We start from the raw sequence: 13,591 nt of genomic DNA, 5'->3' as shown, positions 1-13,591 counted from the left end.
CCTGAAGGGAAGTGGCTAAATTAGTGCACCCTATAAGTTGCCCTGCTTCCATTTTTCAAATTCTTTTTATTTATTTTGTATTAAGCTGGGGTTCTAAACTACTAGAATTGTACTCTTTTTTCTCCTCCCCAGAATGCATTTTCTTCTCAAGAATTGTTTGTCAAAAGCTATGGGGCGGCTCCTGTGGCTCAGTGAGTAGGGCGCCAGCCCCATATACCGAGGTTGGCAGGTTCAAACCCAGCCCCTGCCAAACTGCAACAAAAAAATAGCTGGGCGCTGTGGCAGGTGCTTGTAGTCCCAGCTGCTCAGGAGGCTGAGGCAAGAGAATCACGTAAGCCCAAGAGCTGGAGGTTGCTGTGAGCCGTGTGACACCACAGCACTCTACCAAGGGCAATAAAGTGAGACTCTGTCTCTACCAAAAAAAAAAAAAAAAAAGCTATGGATCAGAAACAGAGTTCCAATAATCTCTGGTTGACAGTAATGACTAAGGCAAGCTTCCCCTCCTTTTCTTGTCATCTTGACACTTAAGAAACATAATGAATGACAAGCTTGTTACAAATAAATAGCCAGTCATCAGGACTTTAACAAAGGCAATAATTTAGCCACATTGACCTTTGGGTTAAATTTTGCCTGACAGCTAATAACAATTTAGCAATGCAGAGGGCACAAGACAAGACCTAAATTATTAAGCTACCCCAGTTGGAGGCATCCCACCCTCTTTTCTTTTCAACCAAGAAAATCTGTTTTCATGACCCCTGACATCATCTCAACCACTCCTTGGCTGTTCACACCCTTACCTCCGCTAGATATAATTTTTCACTTTGTTGAACCCTTCTTTCTTTACTGCTATTTTACTGTCTCAACTAAGAATTTCCAGCCTGGGTCTGAATAATAATTCCCAATTAAGAATTCTGTTCCTAAGACAAACCATAGTGATAGCTGTCCTGGAAACCTTCTAGTGACCCTTAGCAAACTGTAAAGAATGAAACACTTGAATTTATCCATCTAGCAATTTTTAAAACTCTCTCATTTCTGAGATTGTATCACTTCTTAGGTTTCCCTTGAGTTATCTTTTATCCTAGAACGTATTTTCTTTTCATAAACTTTGTTCAAGACCCAGTTTGGAAGTCACTTCCTCTGTGTAGTTTTCCCTGACAACTTCAGAAGGAAAAATCTCTTCTTCCTATAAATGCTTTACTATCTGTTGTCTCACTATAAGCCATGCATAGTACTAATTATGTTCTGTAATTTCCATTGTTTCCTTATATTATTTAACTTGCATCATTTTTTAGTGTTTCATTTGGCTCCCAAATCAATATGAAGTGCCAAGAGCCATGTCTTATGTCAGCCACAGTCCCCAGAGCCAGGAAGAATGCCTCACATACAATAGGTGCAAAGTAAATGTTTGCAAACTTGATTGATTGCATAATATGCTCATAAGCCAGGGCTGTCTTTCGTGCAAAGTTGGACTTCTTTTAATTATATTAATGCAGTGGCTCCCAAAACTTTGACACTGAAATAACCTGAGGAAGTTTTTTTATATTCAGTCAACCAGGTTGTAATAAGTTGAATTGAATCCCTGGCAATGGGAGTTAGACATTGGGTGATTTGAGCATGCAGTTAAATTTGAGTACAAGAATTTTAACCTCAACTGCTAAAGCTAGATCCGCTCTACTCAACTCTGTAGCTTAATTTTCATTTTAATGAAGTTTAGGAAGCCCCAACTAAGTGCTAGATACTATATTTGTGCCGGGTATAAATTGGTGAAAAAAATTAGACATGGCCCCAACATTCATAGAGCATTCAATCTGGTAAGTCAGCATTTTTCAACCTTTTTTATCTCTTGGCACACTTGAACCTCTAGTTAAACTTCCACAACACACTTAAATTATGTTAATAAAACAAAAAAGAGTAAGAAGAAAGAATATACTTACTGTGCTTTGAATTTCTTTTGAAATAATGATCTTTAAAAACTTTTCACAGCACACCAGTGAGTCGTGGCACACTGGTTGTGGCAAGTCTCATAAACCTACAGTCCCTCCTTTTCCTAGCATTCCTGTAGTGTGTTAATGCTAGAGTTGACTGCTTTAGGGAATGTACCACTTAGGTTTACTGACATTAGTTTCATCGATGGGATAATGCACTTGCTCCTTCTGTTAAAAAACACTCCTGGGACACACACTAACAGCACTACAAACACACATATACATGCACACACACATAGAGAGGAAAAGAATGCTAAAGATAGTGATGATGTCCATTGTGGTGGTGATATTTTTAAAAAGCCAGCCAATAGAAACATCCTTCAAATTTAACTTTCTACTTGGATCTAGGCAAAAGAAAAAAAAGAAGACTTAGCCAATAGGTTGTGAAACTTTTTTGACTTCCCCAGAGAATAGAGATTCTCTGAGTTTGCATTAAACATTGAATTAAAGCAATTAGTATTTTATAAGCCTTATTTACTGCCCTTAAGGGGAAATGAATTAGATGGATAAATGCTGAGTTGATACATTGGAATGTTTTGTGCCTTATTGATGCAATGAGGCAAGCATACTAATTGGAAGACTACTCTACAGTGAATCCATTGAAAAGACAAAAACTAAATTTTATTAACCCAAATTGTCAAATGTTCCTGATCTTGGGTCCTTAACCACTCATGATTCTTTGATTAATTTACCCTCCTCCAGCTCATTTTTATACTTCTGATTATTTGCTGCTGCCATGTTCTAGAAGCCCATTTTAGATGCTATCTACCTCAGAAGGGAGGCTGCGAGAACCAGAGGAAGAATCTGGTGCCAAATCATTTTGCTAATGGAAGATAATTATTGTGATTATCTCATCCTTGCTTAAAAGCTCTAATGGTTGCAAGCAGCCTCTCTGACAGGGTGAAGTTTCAACCAAAATATGTTGACTCTTTTTGTGAAAAAACTTGTCATATTTCGCTGAATGAGGAAAGACTGTAGATAATTCTTAAGGGAAGACTCTCTTCGGAGAAGGCAATAATCACATCACAGAAACAAGACTCACCTGGCTCATCCTTGATTCCTCGCTCAGGTCTGACTACCAGGGTCCTAATATGACTTTATTAAAAGTTCTGAAACGTCTCTGGGTTTTATGTCCCTCTCTCATATTAGAAGGGGCATTAAAAAGAAAACAATGACATAATGGACATGATGATATTTGAAAAACGTGATATGATTTTTTAAATGTATTGTTATACATAAAAATTATAAAATTATAAATAATGAAAAAAATAAAAAAAAATTATAAAATTATACATAATGTATTTGTCTAAGGAACATTATTAATATCCACTGTCTTATTCAGAAGCAAATGTTCTAGTCTCTATCTAATCAAGATAAATATTTCTGTATTCAGTGGACAAAACTCAGCTCTATTCTTTAAGACATATATAACCTTGACCAATTTACTTAATATCGTGAAGCTTCAGTTTCATCCTTCATAAAACAGAAATTAATTATTTCTACATGTGAAAAGAAGGAAATTATTTTTGTGAGAATAACATAGTATTGATAGCGAAACAATAAATATAACTCTCCATATCTTAAAAATTTCCCAACATTTTATATATGAATACTGATGCAGATAAACTTAAAATAGGTATTCTATAATATATAGAACATATATAGAAGTATAAAAAACAAAGGAGAAATGTCTGGCCTCCTAGATAAGAAAGTTAAAAAGGCCCCTGCAAAAACAATGAATTTTGGGAACCTTGTGACTCAATTGACCAAGTATGTCCTGTTCTCCATAAAATGCAGTTTCTAGCTTGTGACACAAAGTGGAGTAATGGTCATAGTTACAGAACATTGTGTACAGCAAATGTCACAAACATCACCAGACTAATAGACACCACCATACAATTGCCAGGAAAATAGCAAGTAGCAATTATGGCTAAAAAGAAAAAGCAACTGAGGTAATCCATGACCAATGAGAAGTAGACAAGAATACCTCAGACCCAACGGGACCAGTGAGAAGCTTTATAGATAACTGTGGGAAGAACTAAGAAACGATACTTATACATGTGTACTGCAGTTGTATGGTGTCTCCCCTCACTTGTGAAGGAGACCCTTTTCCTCCTCCAGAAAAGTCTATGTTTTTGTTTGCTTTGCTTTAAATAAACTGTGCTCTTTTTTCTGTAGCATTGGAGTCCTGGATGCTTCATTTCCCACTCCCTTTTATCACTTTGATTCAGTTGAACTTTCCAGTTCTGCTAAATGAATGGGACTGAGTCTACTGAAGAGTTTGAGGGGCTCAGAGAGCTCTGACAGTATGAATGAGCTGAACTAAATTTATCCAAAAACAAAAAGGAAAAGAAAATCTTTTTAAAGTTAAAATCATTCAAAAGAATTTGGTGCTGACACAGGAAGATAAATTGAGCAGAATTTCAATGAAATTGGACTATGAATAGTCTAGAAATTACCCAAAGTATATTCAGGAATTTATAATATTATACAAGTGATTTTTAAGTCAGTTAGAAAAAGATACTAAATGTATGTTAGGACAATTGTCCAACTATCAACAGGAGATGATATTAGAAGAAATACAATAAGAGCCAAGCATCATTCCTTACATGAAAACACCTAAGTTTTTTCAAGTAAATAAAAAATGCAAACATGTAAAAAGTAATAATATAAATACTACATATTATAAGAAAGCTTGATTAAAGGTTATTTTTAAATATAGTTTTGGTGAGGGGAAGACATTACTTTGTCTTTTGAATACAGATCCTGAAAAATGTTTACAGTAAACCTCATAATAAACAAAGTGAAAGCCTATAATAGATACAAAAATTATAAAAAAATAATTAAAGCAGAAAGCCTATAGTAGATATACAAATGATAAAAAGAATCAAAGCATACCACTGCAGAAAATTATCAAAATGCAAAAAATGGCAGAAGAGAGGAAGAATGGAAAAGAAGACCTACAAAACACCCAGAAAACAATAACATGGGAAAGGGCTAATCCTTACCAATCAAAATTACTTTTAACTAGAAATGGACTAAATTTACCAATCAAAAGATAACTAGATAGCTGGGGGCAGAGGCAAGATGTTCGAGATCATCTCAGAAAGATGGAGAAGTTTTAGATGAAAGAGAAACAAACACAAACAATCATAGATCAAGTGTCATTCTGAGAGAAAAGTTCTAGAATCCATAAGAGATTCCATAGGAAGAAGTTGCAAAACAGAGGGGAAGGAACAAGATATTGTCAAAGGGCAATCCTGAGAGTCTTGGAGTGCAAAGAAAAAGGTAGATGGAGACGTCTGTCTCCTCCTTCCTCACATCTCTGGCAGTCAGCACACTCCTGAGCAGCTGGAGAGCTCCTCTACCCCCACAAACATAAAGCTGCTGCTGCCAGTGAACTGGAAGCCTCTTGAGGACAAAGCACCAGCCTGCCAGCCTCCTTGGGGCACTTCCCATCACCCCAGACCCAAGCCCAGGCAGCATGCACCAATTGCTTCTCCACCCACCATATGCCTTTGTCTTCCCCAGGGGGCATTTGCCCCCTCAGTTTTCATCTTGCTCAGTCTCACACAAACTCCAGCCAGATTACAGGAGCTACAGGGCGCTAATGTGTCCTGGGGGATCTGATCCCAGAGCCTAGACATTCCTGGAGGGCTGCCTTCCAGAGAGAGGGACAAAGATAACCAGAGTGCTAGCTTTCCTCAATCTAGACCAGGCATCCTCAAACTTTTTCAACAGGGGGCCAATTCACTATCCCTCAGACCCGTGGAGGGCTGGACTATAGTTTAAAAAAAAACTATGAACAAATTCCTATGCACACTGCACATATCTTATTTTGAAGTAAAAAACAAAATGGGAACAAATATAATTCACACCGCTTCATGTGGCCCGCAGGCCACAGTTTGAGGACACCTGATCTAGACTCTTCCTACCCTACCCACGGCAGCCAAGACAGACAACTGAGCCAGGGCTCTCAGGAGATGCTGCTTCCCCCTGTTGGGGGTACACCACACTAGGGCTTCCACAGAGAGAGCGACTCAAACCTCTCCTCTTAAAGACCTACAGAGGACTATGGGGTACTCAGACTATGAGCTCCCTGCTCAATGATATCCTCTGGTGCTGCTTGCCTGGCTGTTCCATCCGAGCAGAATACACCCCAAAATGAAAGGACATCAAACCTGTTAAGCATCCCGTAGGAAACAGGACCAGCACGCTTCTCTCTGGCATGGTCAGAGATTGCTCTTCAGGGACCCAAGGACAGGCCTACAGTCCAGATCCCATACCCCTAGAATGCAATCATGCTGCTCAGGGGCACAGAGGGGAGATCTGTGAACTATTCCTGGGAGTAGAGGGAGCCTGCCTGGGTAGAACTAAAAAGATAGTAAGAGTGCTTTCACCAGGTGGGATCCTAGAAAGGGAAGCTCCCAGCCCAAGTGCCCTCATGTGGTGTTTAGCTAGTTTGACCTTCTGCTTGCTGACAGATTCCAGAGAAAGACGATGGAGTAGGGGAGAGGGGGAAAAGAATGAAACCTGCTCCTGACAGCCAGATTGTGAATTTCAAATGGCCCGGCCCCAAAAGTAGCTTTTCCGGCTGGGTGGGGTTAATTCAGCACATCCCTGGTGGTTCTCCCCAGAAACTTGGAGAAAACTTTTGACTCCTGCCAAAACAGCTCCTTTCCCAACTTTTGTAGAGCCTGAGGGCAAGCTCATCCAACCCAGCCCTGCCCAGGCTCACTTCCCCATCTCTTTATGGCAGAGAATCAGGACTCACATGGAAATTCCAGGGCCCTACCCACACCGGAGGCATTCCAGTGATTCTTCTGAGGGGCTACAGGCAATCATAGGTCTCAAAAATAACACTTAAAAAGGAAATAAAAGTCATTAGAAATCAAGCAGGTAGTGGGGGAAAAGATGGGTGAAAATCTACCTCAGTGGTACAATGAATACTATGTGTGTCAAGCATAACAAAAGTCATTCATGTAACCAAAAGCATTTTTACCCCTGTAATATTGTAAAACAATATTGAAAACAATAAAAAAACAACAACAAATACAAAAGAAAATGAATTTAAAAAAAGGTAATAGCTGGATGTATTAAAAAATAGCTTTCTCGACTTGAAGCTAGGCAATCTGCCCCCATGTGAAGAAAAACGAAGTGAAAGCACAGGGTAGTCTAAGACTGCTCAAGCCCAGGCCCCACAAATCTCATAGCACAGGCCCAAGGTATGTACTCCCCCATTCCTCCAGGCTGTCATCCCACATGTGTTGGTGTATCCACTCTCACGGATATCACTCACATGCTGTGTGAGCATGCAATGGACAGACCCACACCCCACGCTGGACACCAGTCCTGAGAGGCAGGAGCTGGAAGGGAGGTGACGAGAGCAGGGAGTGAGGCTGCTGTGTCAGGAAAGGTAGCAGCTCCCCCGTACCACACCCAACTGCAAAGAGATGCAGCTCTTTACCTGCCCCCTGTCACCACTCCTCCAACCCACCCCTAGACCTCCTAGTGCAGGAGTTCTAGTTAGATAAGAAAATTCCAGAAGCAGGCAAGGAACAGAAAAAGTACCTGCAGGGTGCATTTGAGCCCATCTCCCACCCCGGCCAGCATCCCCACCCACTGTCATCTAGGACCCAGAACCAGGCCTCCCACCACACCACCACCACCACCACCACCACCACTCTGGACTCCTTGACTTACCTTTCTAGAACATGGGTACCTCCTCTTTTCTGGGCTTATTTAAACTGCTGCCTTGCCACTAATTTGCTGTGTGACTCGGGCCCATTGTTTAATCTCTGTGGCCTTGAGGAACCAGGAAAAAGCTCCCTCCTTACAGGACACACTAGTTCTCTGGTAGGCAAGGGCTTCTGACCAAGGCAGCGTGTATGTGGCAGAGAGGCAGGAAGCTAGCAGCCAGTAGCTTCTGCGTCTAGGGAGAAAATGTGGTTTCCTCCTTCCCTGTCTGGGAGTCTAAAGGGGAAGAATCAAGGCCTTAGCTTACCCTCCTGCCACTTTCCCCCTTGTAGATACTGCCTTAACACTCCCTCTACCCTCAGCTATGGCTGCCACCCAGCCAGGTTTCTCCATGCTCACTGATTTATTTCCAGGAAGGTGTGTGGAAGACATGAGCTGTGTATAATATTTTTTCTAACATTTCCATCCCAGTATTGACATCATCCTTGGTTGTGTATCGTGTAACACAAATAATGATATTAAAAGCATCAAAAAACAACAACAGCAGCAACAACAGGACCCAAATGTAGCTCTCCATAAGAAACTCATTTCTCCTTTAAGGACATATAGGAAGTTAAGGTAAATGAAAATAGAAACCAAAAGAAAGATAAGGTAGCTATACTTACATTAGACAAAATACGCTTTAAATAAAACTATAAGAAGAGACAACGAAGTTCATTCTATAATAAAGGGCCAATGCATTAATACTATATCACATATTTCTGTGTGTGCCCACCATAAGGCACCTTAATATATAAAGCAAAAATTAACAGATCTGAAGAGAAAGATAGCTGTCAGTATAACAATAGTATGGGACTTCAAAGACAAAGGAAACACTGGGCTTAAGCTACATTTTAAAACAATTGAACCTCACAGAGAAAACATTCCCTTCAACAGCAGAAGAATACATATCCTTCTCAAGTGCACACGGAACATTCGTCAGGATGTATCATGTTAGGCCACAGAGAAATCTTAAGTTTAAGATTAAGAAGACTGATATTATATCAAAAAATTTTTTGCTCAAACACACTGGTATGAAACTAGCAATTAAGAACAGGAAGGCTCTTGAAAATTCAAAACTATGTGCATACTAAATACCATGCTCCTAAACAATCGATAGGTCATAGAAGAAATGAAATATAAGATAAAAAGAAAATCATGTAAACAGAACATACTAAAACTAATTACTCCCTGCAGTAAGAGAGAATTTTATAGCGATAAATGCCTATATTAAAAAAGAAAGATCTCAAATAAACAACCAATTGTTACATCTTAAGGAACTAGAAAAAGAACTAAGCCCAAAGTTAGTAGAAGGAAGAGAATAAGAATCAGAGCAGAAATGAATGAAGTACAAACCAGAAAACAATAAAAGATAAAAGAAATTAAGAATTGGTTCTACGTAAAGGTAATATAATTGAGAACATTTAGCTAGACTAAAAATAGAGAGAAAAGGCTCAAAATCATAAATTAAAGAGGAGACATTACAACTGAAAACACAGATATACAAAGAACAATTATATACCAACAAATTGGATAACCTAGAAGAAGACATGAATAATTTCTAGAAACATACAACCTACCAACAATGAATTATAAACATTGGCCTCAACAGACCAATAACAAGTAAGATTAAATCAGTACTAAAAAATCTGCCATCAAATAAAAGCAGAGAAAGTAATGGCTTCATAGCTGAATTCTTCCAAACATTTTAAAAATAACTAATACCAATCCTTTCCAAATTTTTAAGAAAATATGAAAAGGACAGAATACTTTAAAACTCATTTTACAGGCCAGCATTACCCTGAAACCAAATCCAAACGAGGACACAACAAAAAAAGAAAATTATGGACCAATATCCCTGAAGAACATAGATGCAAAATTCCTCATATAAATACTACTCACCAAAGTCAGCAGCACATTGAAAGGGTCATATACCATAAAACAGGATTTATTTATGAAATACAAGGATGGTTCAACAAATGCATATCAAAAAACACAATATATCACATTAACAGGATGAAGGACAAAAGTCACATAATCATCTTAGTATGTACTGTGAAAGCATTTGACAAAATTCAACATCCTTTCATAAGAAAAACTCACAACAAATTAGGTATAGAAGGAACGTACATCAACACTATAAAAGCCATATATGGCAAGTCCACCCTACTCCAGGATATATAGAAAACTCTTAGCTCCTAGGAGTTCGTCTACATATGGATATAGATAGTAGGGGCCATTTTACTTTTCAGTCTTACAATACTCTGTGTCATTTGATTGGGATTTTTGCTTGTGTGTTGTGAAATATGACTGTTCTGCTATTTTTCAAAAAATCATTAAGGAAATTAAGAGAATGCCACCAACCTCAAAAATATGTCATGAAAATTAGTGTTTATTCATGTAATATGCCTAGAACTTTGCTTGATACAGTGTAAGTATCCAAAAAAGTATGGCTTCAGAATGGGAAAATATATTTGCATTCCACAAATTTATGAATCTAACTAAGGATTGATAACTAGAATGTACAGAGAACTCAAATTAATCAACAACAAAAAAAGAGGAATACCATCTATCACTGGGCAAGAGACATGAATAGAACCTTCTCTGAGGAAGACAGATAAATGGCCAACAAACACAAGAAAAAATGCTCGCATACCTTATCATCAGAGAAATGCAAATCAAAACTGCCTTGAGATATCATCTAATCCCCGTGACAATAGCCCACATCACAAAGTCTCACAGCTGCAGATTCTGGCATGGTTGTGGAGAGAAAGGAACACTTTTACACTACTGATGGGATTGCAAACTAATATAGCCTCTTTGGAAAGAAGTATGGAGAATCCTCAAAAACCTCAAAATGTACCTTCCATTTGATCCTGCAATTCTATTACTAGGTATCTACTCAGAAGAAAAACTATCATTTTATCATAAGGAAATTTGCACTAGATTGATTATCACAGCTCAATTTATAATTGCCAAGATGTGAAATCAACCCAAGTGCCCTTCTATACATAAATTAATTAAAATGGTGGTATGTGTATAGCATAGAATACTATTCAGCCATAAAAAAGATGGAGACTTTACTTCTGTTGTATTAACCTGAATAGAGTTGGAGAATATTCTCTTTAGTAAAGTATCACAAGAACTGAAAAGCAAATATCCAATGTATTCCATACTAATATGAAGCCAGTAGAGATCTAATACATGCCAACACAAGAGAAAAACTCACTTAATTCAAGTTGAGGGGAGTGGTGAGAAGGGAGGAAGATTGGTATGCTCTCACCTAATAGGCACAAGGTAAGGGTATATGGCACACCTCTCTGGGTGAGGGACACAACTACCATAGGGACCTTACCTTACACATATAAACATGTAACCTACAATATGCTATGCACTAGTTCTAAAATGATAACGACCACCAAGTAAGAGCAAATTAACCTGGGAGCCCAGAGGAAATGCTCTTTCTAAAGTGGAGATAAGGATGAGTGGGACTGAAGCCTAAAGGCACTTTCTAATTCTTTTTATTTCTCAAAATAATAAAGTAAAGGTCATTCAAAGGAAAATCCAGAATCCCATGACCTAACTTTTTTAGCTCCTAATTAGTTAGGGTTTTCTTAGTCACTAAACAGAAAAAGAACAGCCTTTCTACTCCACAGTCCTGTTTCAAGGATCAAACAGTTCATTAAAGTACAAAATCCAAGAGATGATTCAAATGTAAGACATTGTTCTTGGTTCTTCTTTTTACAGTTATGTGTTGCCTTTACTAAGCAACCTCATTTCCATAGCACACAAAGATGCATCCTGCTTTCATAAAAAGTGGATATGTAGAACTCACAGACCCAAGGAAGACTGTTTGCCCAGGGTGTGGAGAGTAATGCCCCAAGGGAAGCAGGCTGAAGAGTGAGCTCAGTAAACACTCTGGGGTAGCCCAGTACCAGATTGCTTCCAGTCAGCTGGCTGGCAATGTTGTTTTTGAGATTTGAATAGCCTGCAACCCTCAGTCCTCAGAGCTATCAGTGGCTCTCCGAGAAGGGTATGAAAAGATGCTCTCCCATATCCAACATGGTTTCCTTTTGGCTAATTTTAGGATTGGAGGAAAACACCCTTTGCAATTAACTCAACAGCCACCTTGGCAAATCTTTAGTTGCAGCTGAGGAAACAAAACTTAAATTTATTGACTTAGAATTAATAGGGTTCAATTTTACTCACTTAGCATGCTTTGTAAAAATCATATTTGATGGTATATATTTATTTTGTGTCTACCATTATATCACAGATACTAATCATACCAGTAGTTTCCTAATCAAGAGAGGATGGTGAACAGTTTTGTTCTTTTCAAAAAATTTGTGCATTTGAAACATATTTTTTACTACTTTCTTAATGACAATCAGGATGGCTTTGACCATAAAAAAGTCCAAGTTCAGGGTGGCTCCTGTGGCTCAAGGAGTAGGGCATGGGCCCCATGTACTGGCCCTAGCCAAAAACTGCAAACAAAAAAAAGTCCAAGTTCAAACATTGCCCCTTCAACAAGGATTTCGTCCTTATCTTCCGGCTTCCATTTTTGTGTTGAAAAAGTTTAGTTCAGGGTGGCGCCTGTGGCTCAATGGGTAGGGTGCCGGTCCCATATGCCGGAGGTGGCAGGTTCAAGCCCAGCCCCGGCCAAAAAAAAAAAAAAAAGAAAAAGTTTAGTTCCATTCTCATTTTGACCTCTTGTATGAAATTGGTTTTGCTGTATTTGTAGTTGGTTTTTATTCTCTTAAAATTTTAGGATCTTATCATAGTCCCCATGTTCTGAAATTACGTTCTAATTTTTATGTGTCTATTTTCACAGAATTTTGCTGGGCACTTGGTGGGTTCTTTCATTATGACAACTCATGTTTCTCAGCTCTGGACATTTTTCTTATATTACTTGTCATTTTCTCCCAAAAGTTTTTTCTTTTTTTATGCATTCTATTTGTTACATGGTGGACCTATTATAATGATCCTATGTTTTTCTTACTATTTCTCTCTCCTTTTCATAAACCTGTTAGAGTCGTCTATGTTCTACTTCCTAATAGATATTTTCAACTATATCTTCTTATTATACTAATTTTTTAAACATTTCTGCTACTCTATTTTAATTTTTGAAACCTCATTTTGTTTTCCCTGAAAGTTATCTTTAATTTTTTTTATTTTTAATTATTCTAGGTAGATAATAATTGTATATATTTAAAGGTTACATGTTTGGTTTTGATACAAGCATACAATGTGTAATAATCAAATCAGGGTAATTGGGGTATTTATCACTTCAAGCATTTAGTTATTTTAAATTATACCCTAACTTCTCATTGATTATAGTCACTATGTTGCACAATCAAATATTGTTCATTCCATATAACTATATTTTTGCACCTATTCACCATCCCCATTTTATTTCCCTCCTCTCTACTATCCCTCCCAGCATTTGGTAACCATCATTCTACTGTGTACCTCCATACGATCAATTATTTTAGTATTTCGCTCCCATCTATGAGTGAAGACATGTGAGATATGTCTTTCTGCACTTGACTTATTTCACTTAACATAATGTTCTCTGATTTCATCTTTATTGTTGCAAATGACAAGACTTCCTTTTTTATGGCTAAATAGTATTGTGTTGTATATACGTATTGTATATATGTATCACTTTTTTTATTAATTAATCTGAGGTTGTTTCAAATCTTGGCTATTGGGAATAGTGCTGCAGTAAACATGGGAATACAGTTACCTTTTCAATATACTGATGTCCTTTCTTTTGGATATATACTCTGCAGTAGGATTCCTGAGTCATATGGTAGCTCTATTTTTAAATTTCTGACAATCTTCCATACTGGTTGCATTGATTTACATTC

Source organism: Nycticebus coucang, chromosome 19 (genome assembly GCF_027406575.1).
Source record: "Nycticebus coucang isolate mNycCou1 chromosome 19, mNycCou1.pri, whole genome shotgun sequence".
Taxonomy (NCBI): Eukaryota; Metazoa; Chordata; class Mammalia; order Primates; family Lorisidae; genus Nycticebus; species Nycticebus coucang.
The sequence above is the reverse complement of the archived record's forward strand: the minus strand, read 5'-3'. Positions refer to the sequence as shown.